We start from the raw sequence: 7446 nt of genomic DNA on the forward strand, positions 1-7446 counted from the left end.
TGCATTATACATCTACTATATGCAATCATGATTTTCGTAATCTATTCTGAGTACTATATTTTTGTATTCTATTCTGAATACTATGTCGAAGTAATCTATTCTAAGTACTATATTTGAGGACTGTTCTAATCCAACAAATGGTCATTTAGCGGGATTACAATATAGAACAGAGTAATGAGAACTTACTCTGACAAACCATTTCGCTTCAGTGCTTCTAATTTTTCTTTATAGCAATTATCATACTTATCAAGAGACACCAACAGTTCAACTGAATAATTTGGATTTGTTCCCTCTTTTGGAACAAAACCATATGAAAGCAATAGCTTACCACTGGATTTCTTCCCATAAGATATAAATACCTTAAGACAATAAATCAAAACATGTAGTTAACAGACAAAACAACGCCAGTTACCCCCAGACTTAGAACATACAAAAGGAAATTAGGTCAAAACCAAACAAATTTCATGTAACTACAGTACCAATTAAAGGATGGCTACAAATACAGTTTTGTTCATGTAGCCATGCTGGAGCCAACTATGTGATTTATGTACTAAAAATGGACATAGTCCTAAGGTTTAGTTGACACGGACTAAACTTATTATCGAGATTTCAGAATCGAAACTAAAGATGACTCAACTGTTAGGGCCTGTTTGGAACAAAGAAATTGAAAACAGCGAGATAGAAATTGAACCACTTCAGAAAAATCTTAGAGGGCGCACACTTTGATCAATCCAGATTTACAGATTTACTATCTACTTCTATCGTGTTCACAGCACGAAATCATTGTCTAACATAAACTTGAGTGGCGGAACTCTGAGCCAGAGCACACAATTGCGGTGGACCATTGCAGTGGAACTCTATGCCAGGGCACATAATAAAGGCTATTATGTTCATATGTTCAGTGAAATCTACAACTTATCATTGTGTAACTGGCAATTTTTCACATGTGAAGCTTGCCATATTTCACGCAAGAAGTATAGTTTCAGTTAGTGAGACACACCTTTTTCTAGCAGCTTTTTCGGGCTCCTTGGTCGTCGAGGAGCGAGAAAGCAACACTTCATTGCCAGCAACCTGCTGGAAGGCACATGTGGCGAGTGTCATGCTGAACACTCCCCAAACAGTAACCTACAATGCAGCGAACATTACAACAAGCAACTGGTAAGGCACCAACGGGAAGAAAATATATATGACCATTGCTACAGGCTAAATAACAGAACCATTACATAGATGAATTTGATGCATGCATGGTGTCTCCAGAACCTGGTCCCTATCGCTGCACCCCGTATATATATGCTCCTCACTTTCATGGGCTGTATAATCGAGCGGCGGCAGCCAGCTAGCTGGCATGATTCCACCCCTCAATGTGTCCACACCATCCATAATTCTGTCGGTCCAAACTTTTGCTTGGTATACGCTCGGTGGGTGATGCATGCATCTCCCACCAAGCCATTCCTTGTGCACCGTGGACAGCCACTTCGGTACTGAAATAAAACACATGGACTATAGATACCGAGCTGAGGAAGGTATGTGTGATCGATTGAGAAAAAAAGATCCAAACATGTGCCTATTGGTAGCTAGTTGTGGGGTCGGGATGACCACTGCTAAAGGCTAAAGCTTTCTCCCACATTTAGAATCTGATCCCAGACCAACAGCACTTGACTCACCCCCATTAATTCCACTGGTCATTATTCAGCAGAGCAACAACTAATGTAACCCACAAGCATCCAGAGAGGAGATCAGGATGGCATCAGTCTGCCAGCACTAAACCAATAAACCATGAAGTTTCTTTATTTCATAACTGCTGAGCGCATCAATCACAAAGCCTCGCCAGAAAAAGAAACAATAGCACAGGGTGCCTGCCATGGAATAGTCTGACAGTTGGTAGAATCAACATATGGTAACCAAAATCTTGATTATTGGGTCGCTAGGTTCCATGGACAACCATGTGGTGATAAAGTTCACTTTTCAAGAATGACTGCTATGGTACAAGTTCTAGAAAAAAATAACATCGAAACAATTACATGGTTGCATACCTGTTTCAATCTGATGGATATGGATCACACGCAATAACTCATTGGACAACATTTCTCGTATCTGACCCCCTACTTCGAGTTCCCTGTGCCCAGCTGTTACTGGTGCATCACGAAGAAGTTGGGCTAATCATCCCAGGTGCACAAGTCTTGGTCAACAGAAACAGGAACAATCTGCAACATGAATCTGATGATTGTATAGGATGCAGATGGTGCAGGACAAAATTCTACAGAAACAATCTAGCACAGAAAGTATCAGAACACCAGGAATGCAAAAGGACACATGCGCTAGATTGGCAACAGAAGATGATCATTGTAGTATAGACACATATTACTGTCAAGTGCAAATGATAATCCAGGAGCACACAGGAATCAAATGGACCTTCTATAACTGGACCAGATGAGATGAGCTGAGCTTGCCCAGGCTCCTGTGTGTCGCCACCTCACCTCACCTGGATGGCTTGCATATATCGATGATGAGGACAGACCTACTCCTCCTGTGCTTCTCATCCCTTGTCTCGCTTTTGTGTCCCAATCCCAGCCAACAACGTTGGCTAGAGTGCCTGTCTGTGCTCCCTACGACAGCTCAATGCAGAACTCCCTTCATAGCAAGTAGGTGAGCCATGAATTATCTGTTACTGTTTCCATCAGTTAAAAATTGGAGCGATAGAAGAATGGACATACCTTGTACACTACTCCGTACTCACCCCTGCCAAGTTCATGTCCAGTTGAAAAATTGCATGTGGTGGATTTCAAAAATTCTATTGGCAAACATATTGGTTCTGTAGTTGGATCCTGCAGCTTCTTCTCCAATTTTTCACGTTCATTAGCTCCACTATCCATTCCTGATTGCTCAAGCACCTTTATAGAAAAAACAAAGAACATACTTATTTCAGACATGGATGAAGTTCCATTATATTATTAATAATATGGGAGCTCCAACTACAATTTCTCATAAATGCATCTAGCAGAACACGGAGCGAGCTCTCTTGTGGGCTAGCAAATTGATATGAGTTGTTTTGAATGAATCAATATAAGATTATCAAAACAACTGATAGGGCATGTTTGGAACAAAGAAATTGAAAACAGCGGGATAGGATGGGAACACAAGAACTCGAGAACGGGGGCGCGGGGGCAAGAAGGACGCCGCCACGTCGCTGTACGCGCTCTGCAGCGACGCGCGCGAGAACCGGCAGGGCGCCGTGGAGACCGGCGACGTGCAACCCCTGCTGGACCTCATGGCCGACCCGGAGTCCGGCATGGTGGACAAAGCCGCGTACGTCCTCCACTCCATGGTGAGCTCCGGCAGATACCGCGCCGCCGCCGTCGAGGAAGGCGGCATCCCCGTCCTGGTCGAGATGGTGGAGGTCAGCACCTCACGCCAGAAGGAGATCGCCACACTCTCCCTCCTGCAAATCGGGATCAATCGCGATGGGACGGATGACGGGGATCACGGAGCAGAGGGGGAGGATGTCGGTGGGGTCGATGGAAGGTAGCGGACCTACCATGGACGGCGGACCTCCCAGTAATGGGGAGAGTAGATCTGCGCGGGCGCGGGCGCGGTACTGGCCTACTGGGAGGAGTTGAAGTGGCGGATCCACCGCGTGTAGAGAGCGGCGAATGGCGGATCCACCGGGTACGGGGAGCACGTAGATAGCGGCGATGGCAGGGGCGAGGAGCGCGTTTATCGCGACGGCGGTGGGGAGGAGGGTGGGCGGGTACGGGGAGCACGTAGATAGCGGCGATGGCAGGGGCGAGGAGCGCGTTGATCGCGACGGCGGTGGGGAGGAGGGTGGGCGCATCCGCGTGGGTAGGGCTGGACGAAATACTCGTGGCTCGCTGGCTCGCTCGGTTCGTGGTCAGCTCGGCTCGGCTCGGATCGGCTCGTTTGAATTTTTTCACGAGCTGAGCTAACATCCTAGCTCGGTTCGTTAATGAGCCAGCTCGGTTCGTTAACGAGCCAGCTCGCGAGCTAAACGAGCTACCATATTCCAGCAAAACGAAACTATATGCATATCATTTACAAAATAATTGATGAACATGTTATATATATGTGAGGTGTTTATGGCTTATGAATTAAACTAATGATTAATGAACTATGTTTATGTGTTAATTTGGTTTATACAAATATAATTATGGGTTAAACTGATGAGCATGTATGTGAATTGTGAATTAATGAGTGACGAATTGTGCTAATTTGGTGTTATATTGACGTGGTTTGTGAAACTATGAGTATAATTACTATTTTCTATTATTAAATTAGTTTGAAATTAACTAAAAAATAATTATTATATACATTTTATTTTTTTTCTGCTCTGGCTCGCGAGCTAAACGAGCCAGCTCGAGCTCGTAAACGAGCCGAGCCGAGCTGACTCTGTGGCTCGTTACCTTAACGAGCCGAGCCGAGCCGAGCCGAGCCGAGCTGGCTCGTTATCCACCCCTACGCGTGGGGTAGGAGCGCGTTGATTGCGGCGGCTGTGGGGAGGAGGGTGGGGGATCCGCGTGGTGGAGGAGCGCGTTGATTGCGGCGGCGGGGAACCGAGGCAGAACCGTCTAGTGTGCACGCCTACAGTAGAGACTTAAGAGTAGTAGAGATTATTGAATTGAAGCGAATGAAAAAATAGTTATCCATATGATTGAACCTTAATTCATGGCTTATGTTGAGTTTAACTTTAATTTATTCTAACTTTTTTGGTACTTAAAAGACATGTTGTTAATTAAGATTTGTCAGATTCTAATTATTTTTTTTGGTCGTCTGTTCCAATCCTATTTTCTGGTGCTTCGGCTCCCAATAACAAAACGGCTCTGGCTCCTTGATGACTCTCGATGAGGAGTCGTTTTTTAAGACTGTTTGGCGCGGCTTCACGAAGAGACAGAGGAGGAGCCGTCCAGAGAACCCTGCCAAAGGGAACCTAAATCCTTCGTATCGTTGTATGAAGTAGTGGACACAATTGTGATTGAGTGACATGTGCTGGAAAATATTAACTATGAACATGTCTTGGAAATGATATTTCTCAAAAGAAAAATGATATTTCTCAAAAATTATATAATCAAAGTACTCCCTTTATCCTAAATTATAATTTGTTTGACTTTTTATGTCAAGTTTGATTGGCTCGTCTTATTTAATTTTTAAAAATAAAAAATAAAAAAAATCAAAGTCATACTTAAAAAATTTATTATATGCTAAACAATATTACAGTAAAATTAGTAATAAATATGAAATTTTTGAATAAGACAAGTTAGTTAAATTTAGGTTAAAAACGTCAAAGGAATTATAAATTGGATGGTACAGAGGGAGTATCAGTTTTATATCCCTTCGCTACGTAACCGCTCCATTTCGAAAATAATACGGTTGTCTACTAAGGCAAACTGATATGAACGAAAGTGCTCGATTGTTGCTTGCGAATCACAAGAGAGATAGAATCTAAAAACAATATCAGGTTAATTGACTTTTGTAGTAGATTAAAATAAATAAAGAATGCGACAAAAAAATAATTATCAAAAGTGCGCTGTTGCAGGGGATCGAACGCTTAATAGTTAGTATATTAATTAAAATAATAAAGAATGCATAAAAACCAAAAAAACGCGCCGTTGCCGGGGATCGAACCCGGGTCACCCGCGTGACAGGCGGGAATACTCACCACTATACTACAACGACTTCTTGTTTAGTGTTGTCCGTTCTTAAAATAACATAATGTTTTGTCTCCGTTCTTAGATCAGGCAAATCTTGACCGGCACCAAGCGGAATCATTAGCATCGAATTCGGATCTGCAAACTTGATGCCTGCAAAAAAAAAAAATAGGTACTTGTCTTAAAGTTCCAGGAATGCAAAGCTTTTGTATAGTAATCTGACTGATACTTGAGAACAAGTTCATACAGAGCCTCTGCTGATACAGTTGAGAGGGACACTACAAAAATACTAATGGAGGTTTACAGACCAATCAGAAACAATCGACGAGTCACGCATATTTTCCATGACCGCAACAAATAATGTTGGGAAATTTGGATCCATACCATTAAAAGATCACCACTTTGGATCCATACCATTACTATTTCACTTACATGTGGGTCCACATGAGTCAATGACATGTGGAGTCCATGGTATATATCTAAAGTTTAGATCTTTTAATGGTATAGATCCAATTGTTCCAATAATGTTTGAACAAATAGCTTTACTGGGAGGTCAAGCTACAAATTGTGAGATAAATCCATGTTTAGCATTGACTAAGCTTCAGCCTCAGACCGCTTTAACTATCTTCGAGCGGCCTAACAGGCTATAGCATACACCTCTTCAACCACTTTGCTTTTCCAGGAATTCACAGTCTCCCTCGTTATCCAAATGTTGCATGTGGTAATGCCAGAACGAACCACTAGGATTAGTTAAAAAATGAATGAAAAATCCAAAAAAGGTCAAACTAATATTTGGTACTGCACATTGTGTCCTGTTGGAGTAACTGATCACGGACAAGCAGTTTTCACCATAGTTGATGCATCGCTCTGTAAAGCTCCCAATGACTGGATGCAACATCTTCTATTAGTTCAGCATTTGAAAGGTTCACGGTCTCGGGCAAGCTTGAACTCACGAAGCTCTTTTAAATGAACATGCATCAGTTACAGCAGCTGAATGGCCACCTCCAGCAACTAGTCTTCTAATCTCACTTCAGCAACACACCTACGTCTACGTCACACAAATGATAATCAAGGACCTAGAGCTGCAAATAAACTTCACAGTGTAGCAAGAGCAGCACCAGCATGTTTGAATTTCACAGGATCTCTAGGAGTAGATCAGTGGGGTAATCTGTGTTCTATTGAGTAATTTCGTGTTCCTAATTTCTAGAACAAAACAGAATTAGATTGTTACCGTCCGTGGGAATCACAGGCGTGTTGGAGGATGCAGATTCGTCCGCCATTAGGTTCGTTGATGAAGGCCGGTGCAGCGAAGGTTGCGACGGTGTCTTCCCGTCACTGACTGCGCACCCTCTCTCAGATCTGTTAGGGTTTGTCGGTGGGGAGTACGACTCTAGCGAACTACGTCATCTAAGTCACCGCCCCCACCCTTTTATTTATAGCGCAGTGTGACAGGGGTCCACCAACCATATAGGGTTGGGCGCACCAGATCAAAGGCCCAAGATGTCTGTTGGGTCCATCTTGGTGGAGATCAATCCAACATTCTCCCCCTTGATCTCATCGTTCACTTTAAACTTTAAACTTTAACTTCAACACTTTTCACTTTACTTGTTCCATCACAGATAAGTGCATAAAGCATGTTTCATCGTCACGATCAATCGCCGATAGATGTGACAGCTACAATACACATCTCCGATCTGAAACAGTTACTTTAACTTTGGGCCCTATTTATAGTCCAGGAATCATAGTCTTTCCCTTAAACCCATGTCGGCTACATGTTCTTTGAACA

The 7446-nt window shown here is 43.1% G+C and overlaps 1 non-coding gene across 1 annotated transcript; it reads right to left on the reverse strand.

Annotated features, from left to right (window-relative positions):
* Window positions 1-5616: 5616 nt before the first annotated feature.
* Window positions 5617-5688, reverse strand: TRNAD-GUC (transfer RNA aspartic acid (anticodon GUC)). The gene has a single exon. It is a non-coding gene; the product is annotated as a tRNA-Asp (tRNA).
* Window positions 5689-7446: the final 1758 nt, after the last annotated feature.

The sequence above is a fragment of the Zea mays genome, chromosome 1 (genome assembly GCF_902167145.1).
Source record: "Zea mays cultivar B73 chromosome 1, Zm-B73-REFERENCE-NAM-5.0, whole genome shotgun sequence".
In the NCBI taxonomy this organism is placed as follows: Eukaryota; Viridiplantae; Streptophyta; class Magnoliopsida; order Poales; family Poaceae; genus Zea; species Zea mays.